General features: G+C 36.3%; 1 protein-coding gene across 8 annotated transcripts in view; it reads right to left on the reverse strand.

Annotated features, from left to right (window-relative positions):
• KLHL13 (kelch like family member 13) overlaps nucleotides 1-21,503 on the reverse strand; it is a 384,258-nt gene that overhangs the window by 336,448 nt on the left and 26,307 nt on the right. For 6 of the 8 annotated variants that reach the window (XM_082445530.1, XM_082445527.1, XM_082445529.1 and 3 more), the window contains one exon: nucleotides 6,297-6,382. The exons of 1 other annotated variant lie outside the window; for it this stretch is intronic. The gene's annotated coding sequence lies outside the window, so the exon portion shown is untranslated. Of the gene's footprint in view, nucleotides 1-6,296; nucleotides 11,897-21,503 lie in introns of those variants that run through there. One more of the 8 variants, XM_082445531.1, reaches the window with a different exon arrangement.

Below are 21,503 nucleotides of genomic sequence, written 5' to 3' on the forward strand. Positions count from 1 at the left end.
ACATTAGTCCAGTGCTCTTAAGACTCAACTCTCTTTTGCATAATAAATTATTAAAAGTTCTCACACAGCTAAGAATAACAATCCTCATTCTATACTATACTCAATAGATCACAACTCTAATATGTTAATACTCCTAATACTAATATTTCAGATTATTGTTTTACAGTTAAGAAGTCATAATAGTAAATATAGATTCTAAAACAATGATCCTGACTTTTTTGAGTGATGTACTAAAAAGATATAAACTAGCCAAATGAGCTGCATCCTGACCTCCTCTGAATTTACACACAGCTCCCCACCTCACCTTGTCAGTTTCCAAAATAATCTCTCTTTTCTCAAAGTCTCCCTTGAATAACAATTGACTGATTATCACAAGACCATTCCTATATCTTTTCCCCTAAACTATATGCAAATTACCTATTTTTCACACTCACTCCAAAGGAAATAAATTTCCTGTCCACATCCCCAAACAGTTACTGCCTTTATGCTGTTTCCCTTGATTTAGGGGTGGTAACAATTACTATTACTTCTAGCATTAGTCATGGTCTTCCAGAGAATAGCAAGGCTAAAATTCATGCTTCACTGCAATTGGTAAATCAGGCAAGTGAAAAACAGCAGAAGCACATAATTTAAATCCTCTTTGGGTTCTTAATCTAAGACTCTGACATTTGAATTAGGATCAGTAATATATGGTTAAAATTAAACCATGAAGCAAGCCTATATAAATTACCATAAAATCTAACTCTATCACCCAAAAACTCATAAATTAAGAATTGAGATTGAAACTCTGCTTTGAATCCTTAGTATTATACCTTAAAACTACAGCACATACCGTGCTAAATAGATGTATATTTTGTTTTCATTTATTTTGCCTGTTACTTAGGTTAGTGCCTTTTGATCTAAACTAAAAGCCAGTCATTTGCAGATGACAAGTTATTCCTTTGAAAACATATTTTTCCAATTAATGAAATTCCAGAAAGCACTTTTATGTCATCAAAATCTACACTCCATTTATTCTAAGTAATAGGAATTATATCCTATTTTATCTTAGTTGTGATTTAAGTCTATACTCTCTTCTTTCCCATCCTCTCCTTTTTCCCTTTGATGCCTGTTTTCTAAGAATCATGGATAAGTTACAATTGCATGAGATTGAAGTATTGTTTATAAACAGAAGAATGACAAATCTATTGCAGGTGATGCAGAGGGAGGTGCTCTTTGATTCTATGTCCCCAAATTATGTAAGAATGGCTGCCCCATCGGGGTGGAAGTCAACGTTTCCGTTTTCTTTCCCATATCACTAGGGCTTTCGTCTTCTCCTGGTTATCCTTCCTCCACTGCTACTTTGCCAAACACTACCTAGTATCTCCTCTTCCACCCAGTCCTAGTCCCATTTTGCCTAAGTGCTGGTTGGCAAATGGAGATGGGAAAAACAAAGTGATGCTACTGAAGAGAAAGGGAGTTGAACACCTTTTTTGTGCCACGCACTGAACCAAACATTTTATACATGGCATCTCACTTAATTCTACAACAGGCCTATAAAATTGGACCTATTATTCTCAATGGAAGATGATGAAATTGAGGCTAAAAGACCTTTTAAAAATGTGCCCAACACTTACGCAGCTAGCAAAGGTCAGAAAAAAAACAACGGAAATCAAAAAACTTAAGAGAAGGCAAACTCTGCTCACCTTACTCCTTACCACCTCTCTCAAGCCCTCAACCCTACAGCTCAGCTCCATGGGACCATGCATGCCAGTGGCCTCCAGCTCAATATTCTCAATAGCCTTCAACTGTAACTCTCAATGTTACCTTAAGTTTAACTCTTAAATGTTACCTACAATAAAGTCAGACATATAGTTTTAGAGACAAATAAAGGGATAGAGAGATCTTTGTGAACTTCCATTTCCAGGAATATGGAGAACTAGCTCTCTTTTAAAAATCTCCTGCTACAAAATAACTAGAAATTCTGTAGGTTTATCTTTAATCTTTTTGATGTGTAACAAAACTCATCCTGCAAGAGAAAAGAGTAAATCTCCAGAGGTCAAAAACAAAGAAGTTGATAGTGGAACAGTAATCAGATGTTAATGTTTCAACAGCCCTGGGTGTTTTTGCACTCGTAGGTAACCAACATTCAAAGAGATATTAGCAGACAAATTTTCATAATTTATGAAAGTTAATAATCCTCAAATTCTGAAACCATAAACAGGATTTTTAAAGAAAGAAATTCCAAACTGTAAAGAAAAAATTCAAGATTTTTCCTTCCTATGTAGGGATAAAAACCTCAGTTCAGTCTACCTCCCATGTGGGACAAAACGCAGTTCTTCCCTCCTGCTTCTCCTTTCCTTTACACAGACACCCTACTCACAAAGAACACCTCACTTCTGACACCTCCAGTCACCAAATATGTGGAGGTTTTTCCCCACACTAAGCAATTCTCTGTAAAACCAGCTGGGTGTCCTATAATTTAATTTGAATCTAACACTATCTACCTGGAGATAGTGTCAGGTCCCATAGGTTAAGGGCTCAGTCCCACAAGACTGCTCCCACCACACTTGAGATGCCAATTATAAGTAGTAAGTCTCCATGTTACCCACAACTTCCGTCCAATTTAGCTAAAATCAGAGGTTCCCATGACCCCCCTCCTCAGGCTTGATTAATTTGCTATAACAATTCACAGAACTTAGGGAAACACTTACTTACATTTACCAGTTTATTAAAGAATATAAAGGCTACAGATGAACAGCCAGATGAAGAGATACATAGGCTGAGGTCTGGGAGGGTCCCAAGTGCAGGAGTCCCTGTCCCTGTGGAGCTGGGATGTGTCATCCTCCCGATATGGATGTGTTCACCAACCTGGAAGTTCCCCGAACCCCCTACTATTGGGATTTTATGGAGGCTTCCATAAATATTATGCACATGATCCATGATTAACTCCATTTCCAGGCCCTCTCCCCTCTCTGGAGAATGTGGGGGGAGCTGAAAATCCCAAGATTTTAATCATGGCTTGGTCTTTCTGGTGACCAGCCCCCATCCAGGAGCCATCCAAGAGCCCACCCAGAATCACCTCAGTAGAACAAAAGACGTTCTTCATTGCTCTTATCACTTAGGAATTTACAAGGGTTTTATAAGCCCTGTGTCAGGGATGGGGTCGAAGATAGACAGAGGAAGAGGTGCTCCTAGTGTTTTTATCACTTAGGAAATTGCAAGAGTTTTAGGAGTTCTGTGCCAGGAACCGGGACAGAGACCAATATATATTTTCTATTATCTCACATAAATGTAAACACATTGCTGTCAAGTATCAAAAACAAAAAAAATCTTAAAGCATCCAGAGAGAAAAGATAGATTATTATAAAAGAATAACAAACTGACAGCAGGCACCTCAAAAGCAACAATAAAAGCCAGAAGAAAATAAAATAATATCTTCAAAGTGTTGAGAGAAAATCGTTGTCAACTTGGAATTGTGTAACCAGCAAAACTATCTATCAGGGGCTTCCCTGGTGGCACAGTGGTTGAGAATCTGCCTGCCAATGCAGGGGACACGGGTTCGAGCCCTGGTCTGGGAGGGTCCCACATGCCACGGAGAGACTGGGCCCGTGGGCCACAACTGCTGAGCCTGCGCGTCTGGAGCCTGTGCTCCGCAACAAGAGAGGCTGCGACAGTGAGAGGCCCGCACACCGCGATGAAGAGTGGCCCCCACTTGCCGCAACTAGAGAAAGCCCTTGCACAGAAACGAAGACCCAACACAGCCATAAATAAATAAATAAATAAATAAATAAATAAATAAATAAATAAATAAATAAAATTTAAAAAAAAACTATCTATCAAAAATAAGAGCAGGGACTTCCCTGGTGGCACAGTGGTTAGGGATCCATGCTCCCGATGCAGGGGGCTCGGGTTCATTCCCTGGTGGGGGAGCTGGATCCCGCATGCATGCTGCAACTGGGAGTTCACATGCCAGAACTGGGGAGCCTGCCTGCCGCAACTAAGGAGACCATGTGCAGCAGCTGAGGAGCCCGCGAGCCGAAACTGAGGAGCCCGCCTGCCACAATTACCACCCAGTGCAACCAAATAAACAAATAAATATTTTTTTTTAAAAGAGCAAAATAAAAACATTTTCAGACAAATGAAAATTACAAGTTTTGCCAAAAGACCTTCACTAAAGGAAATTTCTAATGAATAAACTTAAGAAAGAAGAAAAATGAACCCAAAAGGAAGGGCTGATATTAAAGAAGATATTACTTGTTAAGAAATTAGAAAATATGTGGTCAAAACCAAACAAGCATTGGCTGTATGAAACAATAATAACAATATATAATTTGGATAAGGTGGAGGTATAATACTGGACAAGTACAACTGCGGGGGTATGGGGTTTCAGTGGAGTTAAAGCATTCTAAAGTTCTTGTTTCAATTTGGAAGAGGGTAGAAATGTTCATTTTATTAGTAAAGAGATTTTGTTTAGTCAAGATGCATGTTAAAAATTCAAGAGTAACAGTAAAAGAAAAAAAATGCTTAAATCTGAATAAATTAGCATCCCAAAAACTACAATGGGTGCAAACACAAAAAAGCCCTAAGAAAAGACTGCTCTCTCTATCTAAAGGACCACGAAAGGAGCAGGCTAGTAAGACAGAAAAACTTTTAAACAATAACTACTCTGCAGCAGCCAAACATCATAGAAAAAACTGGCCCTATCCCCACCCCCATTGGCAAAGGGCAAGTGGCAAGCCTAGACTTCTATCCTCTCGCCAGGCTGTAACAAAGCTTCACAATACTCTCTCCAGGGTGGTATCAGAGAAGGCTGAGTAGGGTGGCAGGTCTTTCATTTCTGGTAGGTGATAATGAGAGAAAGCCCCCAAAAGGTATAAGTAGAGACCATAGGGGGAGCCTGGCAATAACAAAGCATGTCTCCTCCTCCTTGCTGGGGTAGTGTCAAGAGGCTTGGCAGAGGGTCAGGAGTTTCACCACTGCCCAGCAGTAATGAAGCCACTCATTACCCCTACCACGGTGTCATTGGAGACCATGTGGTGAGCAGCTAATGAAGTATGAGTAGAGACCTAGTGGGGTGCCAGAATTCCCACACCCACCTAGCACTAGCAAGAAGCAAACTCCCCTCCCATGATTGTCAACTGAGGCCAAGTGGGGAACCTGGACTCCTACAACCCACCTGGCAGTAACAAAGCAGTGCCCCTCTTCCCTTGCCAGAGTGGTGTCAGAGAAAGCCACCTAAAAGAGAAAGTTTAAATAAGATACAGAGTCTCATAACATAATACCAACAATGTCTAGGTTTCAATAAATAAATAAATAAATAATCTCTCCACATACCAAGAACCAGAAAGCTATCAAGCTGAATTAAAACCAGAATCAATAGATGCCAACAACAAGATGACAGAGATATTAGAATTATGTAACAAAAAGTTTAAAGCAGCTATTATAAAAATGATTCTACAAGCAAATATAAACATACTTGAAACAAATGAAAAAAAAAAAAGAAAACCTTAGCAAAGAAATAGAAGAATAAAAAAGAACCAAATGGAAGGGCTTACCTGGTGGCGCAGTGGTTGAGAATCCGCCTGCCAACGCAGGGGACACGGGTTCGAGCCCTGGTCCGGGAAGATCCCACATGCCGTGGAGCAACTAAGCCCGTGCACCACAACTACTGAGTCTGTGCTCTAGGGCCCATGTGCCACAGCTACTGAAGCCCATGCACCTAGAGCCCGTGCTCTGCCACAAGAGAAGCCACCACAATGTGAAGCCCATGCACCGCAACAAAGAGTAGCTCCTGCTCACCACAACTAGAGAAAGCCCACACGCAGCAACAAAGACCCAACTCAGCCAAAATAAATTAAAAAAAAAGAACCAAATGGAATATTTGGAACTGAAAAATACAATAATTAAGATTAAAAATTCAATGAATGTGCTATACAGCAGAATGAAGGAGACAGAGGAAAAAATATCAGTGAACTCGAAGATAGAACAATGAAAATTACCCAAATTGAACAAGAGAGAAAATAAATGGAAAAAAAATTAACAGAGCTTCCTAGGACTATAACAAAAGCTATAACATTCATGTCATGAGAATCCCAGGAGAGGAAAAAGAGGACAAGGCTGAAAAAGTACTTGAAGAAATAATGGCTGAAAACTTCTCAAATTTGGCAAAAGATATAAACCTACAGATTCAAGAAGTGAACTCCAAACAGAATAAACTCTAAAGAATTTCACACCAGGACACAACATAGTCAAACTTCTGAAAACTAACAACAAACACAAAGTTCTTAAAAGCAGCAAGAGAAACAACACCTTACCTATAAGGAAACACAATTTGAACGACAGTAGATTTCTCATCTGAAGCCATGCAGGCCGAAGGAAGTTGCATGATATATTTCATAGGCTGAAAGAAAAAAAAAAAAACTATCAACCTGAATCCTGTATCCAACAAAAATATCCTCCAAGAATGAAGGGGAAATCAAGACATTCTCAGATGAAGGACAGACACTAAGAGGATTTGTCCCCAGCTGCCCTTCCCTAAAGAATGGCTTAAGGAAGTTCTCTAAATGAATAGGAAATGATTTTTTTTTAAAGAAATCTTGGAACATCAGAAAGAATATGGTAAGGAAAACTATGGATAAATAGAATTTACTTCTCCTTTGGAGTCTTCTAAATTATGTTGGAGGTGGAAGCAAAATTATTACCCTGTGTGATGTAGTTTTAAATATATGTAAATACCTAAGACAAATATAGTGTAAATGGGGAAGTGTAAAAGGACATAAAGGGAGATAAAGTCTCTATACTTCACTTGAACTGGTAAAATGAAGACACCAATAGTCTGTAATAAGTTATATGTACATAATATAATACCTAGAACAATGACTAAAAAAGCTACACAAAGAGATACACTCAAAATAGCCATACATAAATTAAGATGGAATTCTAAAAATGTTCAAGTAACCCACAAGATGGCAGGAAATAAGAAATCAGAAGAAATAAAAAAGAGAGAAAGAAAACAAAAAAAAATTGCAGATTTAATTCCAAAATAGCAATAATTACATTAAAGTTAAATGGTATAAATATACCAATTAAAAAACAGACCTTTGTATGGTGACAGATTGTAACTAAACTTATCACGGTGATTATTTTGTAATATAAAGAAATATCAAGTCACTATGTTGCGCACCAGGAACTAACATTGCATTGCAAGTTAACTATACTTTAAAAACAAACAAACAACAAACTCATAGAAAAAGAGATCAAATTTGTGGTTACCAGAGGCAGGAGGTGGAGGGAAGGAGAATTGGATGAAGGTGGTCAAGGGGTACAAACTTCCAGTTACATGATAAATAAGTACTAGGGATGCAACATATAACATGATAAATATAATTAGCACTGCTGTGTGTTATATATGTAAGTTGTTAAGAGAGTAAATTCCAAGAGTTCTCATCACAAGGAAAAAAATTTTTTTCTCTTTTATTTTGTATCTATATGAAACAATGATGTTCACTAAACTTATTTTGGTAATCATTTCATGATGTATGTAAGTCAAATCATTATACTGTACACCTTAAATTTATACAGTGCTGTATGTCAATTATATCTCAATTTAAAAAAATAGGGAAACTGGCAGAGTGAGTTAAAAAACATGACCCAACTATATGCTATTTACAAGAAACTCATGTTAGCTATAATAATATAATTAGGTTGAAAGTAGAAGGATGGAAAAAGTTATATCATACAAACATCAATCAAAAGAAAGCAAGAGTGGCTATATTAATATCAGAACATATATAAAGAAAATATGTATGCTAATATACATTAGCAATATACACATTATATATAATAGACAATTTTATTATTTACATATTATATATTAAATTAAATATATACCAATATATAAATAAATAATAATAATACATATATAGACAGAGTGAAATATAAAATAGATTTCAGATCCAAAAGATTTAACTGAAACAGAGGATATTATATAATGATAAAAGGGCCAATCCATCAAGATACAGCATTCCTAAATGTGGATGCACCAAACAATAGAGCTGCAAAACATGTGAAGCAAAAACTTATTAAACTAAAAGCAGAAATAGACAAATCTACAATTATAGTTGGAAATTTCAACACCCCTCTCTCAGTGATTGATAGAACAACTAGACAGAAAGTCAGCAAGGATATAGAAGAACTCAACAACACCGTCAACCAATCGGATCTAATCAACATCCATAGAACATTCCACCCAACAGCAGGATGCACAATCTCTTCATATACCCATGGAACATATATCAAGATAGGCCCTATCCCAGGCCATGAAACAAACCTTAACAAATTTAAAAGAACTGAAATCACAGAGTATGTTATCCAACTGCAGTGGAATCAAACTAGAAATAAGTAACAGAACAATAACAAGAAAATCTCCGAACACTTGGAAACTAAGCAACATACTTCTAAACAGTTCATGGATCAGAGGGGAAGTTTCAAGGGAAATTTTAAAATATATTGATGTTGAGGGACTTCCCTTGTGGTCCAGTGGTTAAGACTCCGTGCTCTCAGTGCAGGGGGCCTGGGTTCGATCTCTGGTCAGGGAACTAGATCCCACATGCCGCAAATAAAGATCCTGCGTGCTGCAACTAAAAGATCCTGCATGCCGCAACTAAAGATCCTGCATGCCGCAGTGAAGATCGAAGATCACGCATGCCATGACTAAGACCCAGCGCAGCCAAATAAATAAATAAATATTTTTAAAAAATAAAGAAAGGATTGTTGTAAATATATATATATACATATATATATGTTGAATGAAAATGAAAACACAACATATCAAAATCTGTGGGACACAGCTAAAGCAGTGCTGAGAGGGAAATTTGTAGCACTAATTGCATATAATAATAGAAAAGGAAAAGTCTGAAATCAGTAACGCAAGTTCCCACCTCAAGGACCTAGCAAAAGAAGGACAAAATAAATCCAAAGCAAGTAGACGGAAAGAAATAATAAAGATAAGAGCAGAAAGCAATGAAATGAAAACAGAAAAACAATAGAAAAAAATCAATGAAACAAAGAGCTGGCTTTTTAGAAAGATCAAAAAAATTGGCAAACCTCTAGTAAGACTGACAAAAAAAGAGAAGACATGTATTATATTACATATCCTACAGACATCAAAAGGATAACAAGGAAATATTATGAACCATTCTACACACAAATTTGTTAATTTAGGTGAAATGAACCAATTCCTCGAAAAACACAAATTAACACCATTCATCAATATGAAGTAGATCATTTGAATAACCCTATTACTATAAGGAAATTTCATTGGCAATTAGAAGACTTCAATTTAAAAAAAAGAAATCTCCAGGTCCAGATGGTTTCACTAGACCATTCTACCAAACACTTAAGGAAAAATTAACACCAATTCTACAGAATCTCTTCCAGAAAAAAGAGAAAGGGGCATTGCCCAAATCGTATTGCCCTAATACAAAACTATATATAGTACAAAAAGAGAAAACTATAGGCCAATATCCTTATTACTATAGATGCAAAAACTCTAAACAATGTTAGCAAATAGAATTCAATAATATACAGAAAGAATTATACAGTGTGAACAAGCAGAATTTATTCCAGGGATGCAATGCTGACTCAGTATTTGAAAATCAAGCAATGTAATCCTCCATACAAACAAGTTAAAGAAGAAAAATCACATGATCATATCGATAGATGCAGAAAAAGAATTTGACAAAATCCAACACCCATTCATGAAAAAAAATCTCAGAAAAAATAAGAATATAGGGGGACTTCCTCAACTTGATAAAGAAATCTACAAAAACCCTATGGCTGACATCATACTTAATGGTGAGAAACTAGATGTTTTCCTCCTAAGATCAGGAACAAGGCAAGGATATCTTCTCTTAACCACTCTTATTCATCATGGTGCTGGAAACTCTAGCCAGTGAAATAAGGCAAAAATGGAAATAAAAGGCATACAGATAGGAAAGGAGGAAATAAAACTGTCCCTATTTGTAGACACGATTGTCTACGTAGAAAATCCCAAGGAATCTACCAAAGAACTCTTAGGACAAATAAATGAGCTCAGCAAAGTTTCAGTATTCAAGATAAATACATAGAAATCTATTGAATTTCTATATAATAGTAATGAATACATGGACACCAAAATTCAAATACAATACCATTTACAATCGCTCAAAAAATAATTAAATGATTAGGTATAATTCTAACAAAACACGTACAGGACTTGCATGCTGAAAATTACAAAATGCTGATAAAATAAATCAAAGATCTAAACAAAACTTCATGGATTGGAAGACTCAACATAGTAAAGAAGTCAATTCTCTTCCAAATTGATATACAGATTTAATGCAATTCCTATCAAAATCTAAGCAGGATTTCTTATAGATATAAACAAGATTATTCCATAAATTATATAGAAAAACAAAGTAACTAGAATAGCTAAAACAATTCTGAACAAGAATAAAGTGGGAAGAATCAGTCTACATGATTTCAAAACTTATTATAAAGCTACAGTAATCAGGACTGTGTGATATTGGTGGAGGGATACACACATAGATCAATGAAATAAAATAGAGAACCCAGAATTAGACTCACTCAAATACGCCCAACTGATTTTTGACAAAGGTGCAAAAGCAATCCAATAAAAGAAACATAGCCTTTTCAACAAATGACACTGGAGCAATTGGTCATCCATCAGCAAAAATGAAACTCAATCTAAGTCTCATGATTTATACAAATATTAACTCAAAATGGATCAGCGATTTAAATGTAAAACTATAAAACTTTTAGAAAAAACACATAGGAGAAAATCTTTGGGATCTGGAGTAGGCAAAGAGATTTGACACTAAAAGCAGGATTCATAAAAGGAAAAATTGATAAGTTGGGCTTCACAAAAACGAAAAACTTTTGCTCTGTGAAAGATACAATTAAGAACATGAAAAGACAAGCTACAGAATGGGAGAAAATATTTGCAAACCACAAATATGCCAAAGGACTAATATTCAGAATGTATTTTTTTAAAAAAACTCTGAAAACACACACACACACACACAAAAAAAATCCGTTAGAAAAATGGGCAAAAGACATTGAAGAGACATTTCACCAAAGAGGATATACCTATGACAAAGAAGTACATGAAAATGTGTTTAAAATCATTAGCCACTAGGGAGATGGAAATCAAAATGGTGAGATATTACTGCTATCAGAAGGGAAAAAATAAAAAATAATGACAACACCCAAATACCAGCAAGGATGTAAAGAAACTATCATTCGTACATTGCTGGTGGGGATGTAAAATGGTACAGCCACTCTGGAAAACACTTTGGTAATTCCTTAAAAAACTAAAAATGCAACCATTATATGACTCAGCAGTTGCACTCCTGGGCATCTATCCCAGAGAAATGAAAACTTATGTTCACACAAAAACCTATACAAGAATGTTTATAGCAGTTTTGTTCATAATAGTAAAAAACTGGAAATAACCCAGATGTCCTTCAATAGGTGGATAGCTAAACTGTGTTACATTCATACTATGGAATAATACTCAGCAGCAAAATGGAACGAATGTCACCTCACATCCATTAGGATGGCTACTATAAAAAAAAAAAACAGAAGTGTTGGTGAGGATGTGGAGAAATTGGAACCATAGTACAATGTTTATGGTATTGTAAAATGGTGCAACCACTATGGAGAACAATATGGAAGTTCCTCAAAAATTTAAAACTAGAACTACCAAATGATCTAGCAATCTCACTTTGGATATATATCCAAAAGAATTGAAAGCAGGGTCTCAAAGAGATATTTTCACACCCACATTCATAGCAGCAGATGAAAGCAACCCAAGTGTCCATCGATGGACAAATGAATAAACAAAATGTGATATATACATACAATGGCATATTATTCAGCCTTTAAAAAAAAGGAAGGAAATCGTGGCACATGCTACAACATGGAAGAACCTTAAGGACATTATGATAAATAAAATTAGCCAGTTACAAAAGACAAATACTCTATGACTCCACTTATATGAGGTATCTAAAGTAGTCAAATTCACTGAAACAGAAAGTAGGACGGTGGTTAACCAGGGGCTTGTAGGGAGGGGGAAATGGGGAGTTGTCGTTTAATGGGTATAGAGTTTCAGTTTTGCAAGACAAAAAGAGTTCTGGAGATTGGTTGCACAATGTGAATGTACTTAACAAGGCTGAACTGTACACATAACACTGGTTAAGGTGGTAAATTCTTGTTATGTATATTTTACCACAATTAAAAATTTTTAAAAAGACTTTCATCATATAACTTTAAACTTGTGTCTCATTTCCAATACCTGCCTATCTAATATACTACAAATCCTTATTTTGTACAAACCCAGCAATTATTCTGAACAATAATATTGCACAATATTGTCCATGTTAAGAAAAAGCATTTTGTTAAATGTACACATTTTAAATATACCACAATTTTTAACCCTTGCTTGGCATTTATTTTCTAATATATCCTGAAGATTAAAACTGGCCACGTTTCTCCTCTTCAAACACCTCTTTTTCAACCACCTTTCCCTTTCCCCAAACTATGTTCTAATAACTATGTTCTAATTCTTCACCTGTCTATTGCCCCCATCCCACTTCTTTGTATAGAATCCTCACCCTAGGGATCCTCAACTCAGGACCCTGTCATTTCTGTCTCCCATCCCTACTCAGCCTGCATTCATCTGATTGAGCCAGAACTGAAGACCAAGGAAGCCACTAGCTGCTTGGACCTGGGGAATTTCCAGTCCTGCTTGTCAGGAACTGGCATGGAATGCTCTAGAACTGGGGTAAGGAGTGCTGAGTTAGAAGGTAGCAAGACTCAGAACAGACTTTTGTATGAGGCTGAAGTCAAAGCTTAGGAACTACCTCCAAAGTGAGGAGGAAAAAGTTGATGATAGAGTTGGCTAAAGCTCTCAGTAAACATTGGTGGGACAGGTCCCTTTGTCTGAAACAGAATCACAGTCACTGTTAGAAAACCACATAGCCCACAAATAAAGGGACAATTGGTTGGGTCAACGCTGTACCCCTAATAAACATGAGTCCTTAGTGGAGGTACACTTAGATAACTATTAGCTTTACAAAGCAGAGGCTGGACCAGAGAAGCCTGATCTGAATCCCATCGAAGCATGTCACTCCAAATTGTTCTGCAGCTGGTAGGAAAAGACACAGCCATAGTTTCATGGGTGTCCCTGGCCAATTACATCCAGAACCAGCTCCCCATCTCTTTGTGATCACAAGGCCAGCTTCAAGGGAGTACAACTTGTGCGGTCACACAGGGCCCCCACTCAGAAGAGGCTTGATTTAATGCTGCACTACTGCCATCTTGAAATTCTTAATAATTTTAAATTTGAATTTATGTTTTGTAAGTGTAGTTCAATGGGATAATAGATCATGCTCATAAGCAGAGTAGGTATGTGGGATAAAGAAAAACAGCTTTATATTTGAGTACCTTTAACAGCAATTTTTTCCTTGCTTTTGAAAAAAGCATTTTCATTCTGCAATGGGCCTAGCCAATCAGGCAGCCAGTCCCCCATGACCACATTTTCCCTGCAAGACACATCAACTGCCTCAAGTCTGCCAACCAGATACTCTAGCTCTCCTTCAAGGAACCTGGAACTTTATGGTACTTTGTGCTTTTTTTCCCCTTAAATTCACAAAATATATTTATTAGAGGAAAATTAGAAAATATGTTAATCAAAAAGAAAAATATATAAAAATCATTGCTAATCCCAAGATCCAGAGATAACCACTCTCAATATTTTGGTATATATCCTGTTTATATGCACATGTACTCATTTTTATAAAAACAAATGTTAAGTCACAAGTTTTTAGTAATCTGCTCTTTTACAATATTAATATATTAAAAACATTTTTATGCCACTAAATATATACATATTTATTTTCAAAAGGAAATAAATGTTAATTTTTCTAATTATAAAAATAATATTAGCTCATTGGGGGAGAACATCAGGCAACAGAGAAATGTATAAATAAGAGTGAAATTTCTACTTAATCTCACCATCCATAGATAATCACTGCTAACAATTTGCTGCAGATACTTTGAGACTTCCTTCTGTGTGTGTGTGTGTGTGTGTGTGTGTGTGCGCGCGCACGCGCATGTGTGTGAGTAAATACACACATATAAGTTTTATATTATATACACATATTTAAACAAACATGGGATCACACTGTGTATAGTCATATAATCTTTTATTTTCCTATAGAATATGGATATATTTCTATGTGAATATAGATCACTATATACTTTTACATAAATGAGATTATCCTATATATAATACTCTTCATCCTGATTTTATCTCCTAACAATATGACTTAGATGTCTTTCCCATTCCAATACATACAGACTTCTCTTATTCTTTGTAATGACTGAAGAGTTATTAAACTAAGAGTTGTTAACACTCATTGTGTAGATTTATTATAATGTAACCATTCCTCAGATGATTAAACATTCAGCTTGTTTCCAGTTTTTCAATTTTTAAAACAATACTATGATGAACATTCGGTTACATATATGTGTGTATGTGAGTGTGTATGTTTGGGCCCATCCAATTATTTCTTTAGAATAAACTACTAGATGTGTAATGGCTGGATTAAAGGATATGAACACAAAATTTACACTTTACAGTTCATATTGAGCAACTATGTGTAGCCTCTTTATTTTTTTCTTTTTCTTTTTTTTCTTCTTTATTTTTTTCTTTCTAAAGTTTCTTTAAACCCCTATCCCTCTGGATGATACAGGAGGCATACAGACATAAACTTGCCAATTAAAGATATCCTTAACTCTTCAAGTTTAAAAAATAATATTTTTCTATTTCAAATAATCTCCTTTGGTTAAATGCCCAGACTTTCAAGGTTTCTCTCCCTTCTCCTTCCCAAGATGTCTTCATGGCAATTGAGTGTGGGACCCTGGCCGCTGGCTGTCCTTTGAGTCTCAGCTGGTCCTTTGTTCCATGTTGTCTGTGGGTACCTTTCGAAGCTCATGGGGGTTAGTGCTGATATCTTTACCTAGTCTGGTTTTTGAGACTAGTGATGTCTACCTTCTCGGTTCTACCATGTGGCACCCCCATCAGAGGTTGTTGGTATAGGACATTGGTATGACAGGCATGACTATTGTCCCTACAACTCATCTCTAGAGGTTGGTCACCCACAGCCTCTGTTTGGTGTCATCTCATCCTAGTGTCATATGGGAAGCAAGCTGGCCCATGTCCCAGTAACTTTTCAGAGCCTTCTCCAGGTCCCAGCTATGCCAATCTTAGTGCCATGGGAAACAAGGGGATGCCTTTTTCCATCTTCCAACTTACTATGCCATCATGCCATTTTAAACTTCTTATCTGGGTAGCATCATAATGGACACAATACTTCTCTAGGGGAATTTACCATTTTCCAGTCTGAACCTGGGGATACAAAGAGCTGTCTCTACTGCTCTAATAATCTCTCAGACTTATTTGGGACCACCCCCTTCTCCTTCCTAGGCAGTCCCCTCTAGGAATCAGAAAGGACTATATTTTACTTCTTCCTATCTGGATGAGACAAAATGTCCCTTCCTTCTCAAGGTGGCATTTACTCTCTCCATTCCCTGGGAACTTAATGATGGAAAGCTATCAGATTATCAAAAAGGAAACACACTGAGAGGTATTTCAAAAAATATCCACGTCACATACATTTTAAGGCCTTAATAGATGTTACCAAATTAGCCTACAAAATATAGTACCCATCTAAACTCCCAATAACAGTATATGAGATGCCCTTTCCCATAATCTTTCAACAGTAGGCACTAAACTTGGCCAACTGTGCAAAATCTTGTTATCCTAATCCTTTAGTTTGCATTTTTTTGAGTATTAGTGAAATTGACAGTTTTTGATGTTTATTTGTTCTTTTGTGAATTTCTCATTCCTGATCTTTGCCCATTATTCTACACATCTTTTTATATTTTTCTTTTTGATTCATGAGAGTTCTTTATATAATAAGAATATTAACCCAAGTTTGCCATTTGTCATTTAATTTATGGTACTTTTTGCTCTTCAGAATTTTAAAAATTTTTATGAAGACAAATTTACCTTTTTTTTTCCTTTTTTGTTTTCTGTTTTTACCTTCATGCTTAGAAGGACCTTCTACACACTGATTATATGAATATGTATCTGCATTTTATTCTATACTTTATGTGTTATTGTTTTCATTTAAGCATGTAATATATTTGAAATTTATGTTGGTGCAAGATGTGAGGTAAGGCTATTTCCCAAATGATTAACAAGTTGTCATAATGTCCTGGTGATCTTGGTAAAGAAGAAAAATATCGTGCTCTTGATTTTCCACAACACTGTGGCTTCAATGTAGTAACTGTAAGTAACCACCATAAACTTTATTTTCTGACATTCCAGCAACTCTGAGGAACCTAGGTCTAACCAAAATTCTAACCTCCTGGGCAAATACTCATCTGAACTCGTGTTAGTGGTAAATAGAAAGGGACCTTCCAGATGTATTTAGGAGAGGTAGATTATCTGATAATGCCCTCTGCCTCTGTCACACACCCTGACCATTTTCTAAGACCAATCACTGGGATCCCTCACAACTTTCCGCCCAGAGTTTCACTAGTCTTAGAGCACTCCCTGCATCTTAGCTGTCACCGTAACACTCTTGAGCCAACCCAGAGATGTTTATTTTAGAAAACTTAGAAGCGCAAAGGACAAGTTCTCTTTGGCTGAGACATCTTCAGGATGCTGGACAAAGTATCAGTTATCTTGGAGTGGAAAACCCCCTGAACTGTTATTAAGGACATCAACCAATTACTGGAGTTCCCCCAGTTTTCCACCTCCACCCTAGTAACCCTACTAACAGGCCTTCTCAGGAAGAAGGCAGGCTTTTACCTAGTCCCTGGCTGTAGCTCCTCTGCCTTTATCCTTGCCTACCCTACACCAACATGCTCCTAAGTTATTAAAACCAACCGCAGCTCAAGTATCATCACCTCCAGGAAATCTTCCCTGGTACATTCTCCCCAAAGGCTGGATTAAGCATCTTTCATACATCCTCCTATAATACAGAATCTAAAGTTTATCACAGTGTTTCACTCATTGTATTTTAATTATATTTCTGTGTGCCAGTGAACCCATTTGATTGCAGCACTCTCTTAGGGAAGGACTCTGTCTTATCTCTCTGTGTATCCCCAAGGTCTAACAATATGTGGTACACAACAGGCCCTCAATAAATTCTTGCTGGTTAAATTAACAAATAAATGAACCGTGTCCTATCATTTGATTGCTAAGCCAATCTCCCTCCCCCAATCCAGAAATGAAGTAGTGTCCTGAAGAAGAAAAAATCTGGTACAACCCAGTCATACATACATTTTGAGAAATTTATCAAATTTGGCTAAGGCTGGTTAGCATTGTGTATATATTGCTTCTATATCCAAATATTTGGCCAAAGGGAAATCTTCATTGAGTGAACTGACTATTCTAATAAAGAATAACCTATATTCTACATAATTTCTTATTGTGATTATCTGTTTAGGTATACATACCTCCCACAAGACTAAGTGCTTCTTAAAGCCCCATACCCAGTACAACGCTTGACACATAGTCAACACTCAATAAATGCTTGCTGAATAATATATAAGACATGTATTCATGCTATTTCCTCTACCAGAATTGCCTCTTCTCCCTCTCCTTTTGCACCTGAAAAAATTACACTTGTCCTTCAGGGTTCAGCTCAAATGTCAACCCTTTCTGATTCAGCATAAAGCAGAAATAATCACTTCCTCCTCTGGGCTACCGTAGTTATTATATATGTAGTTCTTGTAGCATCTACTATGTTGTACTGTAGTTAGTTAAATTTAAGAACCATCATCCACTCCTCATGAAGTCAAGAGCAGGAACTTTGCGTTATTTACATTTGCATCTCTTTGTACTGTACCTAAAAATTGAAGGCCCTAAATTACAGTTTGTAAATTAGATTGAAGGGGGTAACAATAAGAATAGAGAGGAGGAGATGTGTGTTATAACAAGGGGTACAGACCAAATCAAGAGAATTTTCTGAACAAAATAGTGAGAGAAAGGAAAGACGTAGGGAGAAAAATCAAGGATGATTAAGGTTTTGAACCTGAGTGACTAGAATAACTGAGTCATTTAAACCTGAATAACAGAAATAAAGAAATGAATACTAGGCACAGGTTTGGGCAGGTGTGGGCAATTAGGACTTTATTTAATTTTAGACATGCTGAGTTCAAGGTTCCAGGAAACATCCAGTCAACATTTAAAACCCAAATCTGAATTTAAGTTGCAAAAGATACAGGCTTAGCATTCATCTATCATTGGCGCTATCAGGATTAAGTAACAAGAGTATCCATTTCCCCACATTGGTCTTAGTAAAAAAATAAAAAGAAGAAAAAGAAGTGAGTGCTAAATACTGGAATTATTTGCTTATGATATGACGGTCTAACTGGAAAAGTATAAAATAGAAGCCAATAAAGTTATAGAAGTCAGGATAAAAGACGAATACACAAAATTCAATTGCTTTCAATATAATGAAAATAACTAATTAGAAAATGCAATTTTAGGACTTCCCTGGTGGCGCAATGGTTAAGAATCCACCTGCCAATGCAGGGGACACAGGTTTGATCACTGGTCCGGGAAGATCCCACATGCCGCAGAGCAGCTAAGCCCATGCACCACAACTACTGAGCCTGCGCTCTAGAGCCCACGAGCCACAACTACTGAACCCGCGCACCTAGAACCCATGCTCCGCAACAAGAGAAGCACTGCAATGAGAAGCCCGCGCATCGCAACAAAGAGTAGCCCCCACTCGCCGCAACTAGAGAAAGTGTGCGCGCAGCAACAAAGGCCTAATACAGCCCCCCCCAAAAAATGCAATTTTAAAAAACCTATTCATGATAATAGCAAAACTATAAAATACTTAGAAAAAAATGTGTAAAACCTATATGAAGAAAATCATAAAACTTCACTGATGCACATAAAAGAAAATCTTTAAAAACAGAAAAGTATACCAAGTTCCTGGGTGGGATGATGCAGTATTCTAAATAAAACAATTCTTTTTAAATTAATATATAAATCTAATGCAATTTTAATCAAAAACCTAAAGAAATTTTTGGAAATGTTAAAAGTTAATTCTAAAATTCCTCTGTAAGAACATATCCCAGAAATATTTGAAAAAGAATAATGAAAATGGACTTGTTCTACCGGAAACCAAAATTTACATAAAGGAACAACAAGGAATGCAGCCTAGGAGCATATTTATATACATCTGGGGATTCAGTATGTGATAACAGTGGCATTTCAAATCAGTGGGGAAGAAAATGATTATTCCATAAATGAGGTTAGTACAGTTTTCTATTCATTTGGGGAAAAAATCAGAATCTCTACTTTATACTATATACAAAAATAAATTCCAGATGGATTGAAGATCTAAATGTAAAAAAGAAAATATAGAGGAATAGAAGAAAATACAAAAGACTCATGTGACAATATTGAAATAGGAAAAGCTTTCTAAGCAACTCACAAAACACAGAAGCTATAAAGTGAAAAAATGATAGATCTGACTACATACAAATTTAAAATTGTACAACAAATCACAGCATAAATAAAAATCAAGTGTTTTTATTTAAACACTAATAAGTACAACTGGGATAAAATATACTAACAAATTAAAGGATTAAAATACATAAAGAATAAAGAGTTCCCTCAAATCAACAGAAAAAGAGAATCCAAAGGAAAAAATAGACAAATAGGCAATTCAAAGATAAGAAGTACAAATTTCCAATAAAACATTTTTAATATTCAGCCTCACTAGTAATCAAAACATGCAAATAAAAACAATGAGATCTTTTCTTTTTACTTAGGTTGGCAAAAAGGAAAACAATCAAATACTTGTTAATGAATATCCAATGCTACGGATAAGGGTGTAGAGAAATAGACTCTCTTAAATCCTATTGGTGAGAGTGATTGTAAATTGCTTCAAGCTTTTCAGAAGGCAAATTGTTATTGTCTATTAAAGCTCTACATTAAAATCTATAAAAATGTTAATTATATATTTAAGTCTCTATTACAATTTTACAGGTATATACTCCATCAGCCAGTAATTGCACAGTGTGCCTTACATACCCTATTTCCTTCTGTCACACCAATCCAAACCTCTCCTTTATCATAATCTATATGTTATTTCTCATACAGCTCTCTTCCTCTTCTAAGATAACCAAATCTCTCACTCTCTTTACCCTCCCTAATTCTTCTACTGTGTCCTCTGGAACTCCATTTGTATCAGTATTAAAGTCTGTCCTATCCTCAACCTCTTCCCTAAATGTTCCCTTCACCTTCTTGTTCTCACCAAAACCTCACACTTCCCTGAGCACACCGCTTTCCCTGTAGCCCTCTCAAGTGGAGGTTGTAGCTCTTCCACACAAGTCACACCACTAGACTTGGACGTAAAGTGCCCTCCTTGTTGCCCCTGTCCTCACAGCCATTTCTAATTCATTCCTCCTTAAAAATCATTGCTGTCATCTAGCCCCAAGACTGATGACTTTGCCATCAGTCTTACATCTTGCTCTCTAAAACTACTGCTGTCATTCTTGGTGACTTTGATATTCATGTGGATGATCACTGAACCCCCTCTGGTCAATCAGTTCCTTGACCTCCATCACAACCAATGATATTTTTCTCCAGGCTGCCTCAGCTTCTCACTTCACTGCCATAACCTAAACCTGTAATCACTATCACTGAATCGCCTTTCAATGTAACAGTGGCAATTCAAAGACAATAGAGCAATGCCTTCAAAATTGTGATGGAAAATTATTTTCAAACTAAAATTCTATATTCAGCCAAAAATCAAGTGACAGGGTAGATTAAAGACATTTCAAACAGGTAAGATCTCAAATAATGCTCGAGATTCTCATCCCCCATCCCCCACCCCCAACACACACACAAACACACACACGCAATGTTATGCTCTGACCTATTCTTTTTTTGAAATATAGTTGATTTACAATATTGTGTTCGTTTCATGTGTACAGCAAAGTGATTCCGTTATACATATATATGCATATATATATTCTTTTTTATTCTTTTCCATTAGAGTTTGTTACAAGATATTGAATATATTTCCCTGTGCTATACAGTAAATCCTTGTTGTTTATCTATTTTATATATGGTAATGTACATCTGTTAATCCCATACTCCCAATTTATCCCTACCCCCCCCCTTTTCCTTTGGTAACCATAAGTTTGTTTTCTATGTCTGTGAGTCTGTTTCTGTTTTGTAAATAAGTTCATTTGTACTATTTTTTAGATTCCACATATAAGTGATATCATATAATATTTGTCTTTCTCTGTCTGACTTACTTCACTTCATGTGATAATCTCCAGGCCCATCCATGTTGCTGCAAATGGCATTATTTCATTCTTTTTATGGCTGAGTAATATTCCATTGTATATATATACCA

The sequence above is a fragment of the Balaenoptera physalus genome (assembly GCF_965194825.1).
Source record: "Balaenoptera physalus genome assembly, chromosome: X".
Lineage (NCBI taxonomy): Eukaryota > Metazoa > Chordata > Mammalia > Artiodactyla > Balaenopteridae > Balaenoptera > Balaenoptera physalus.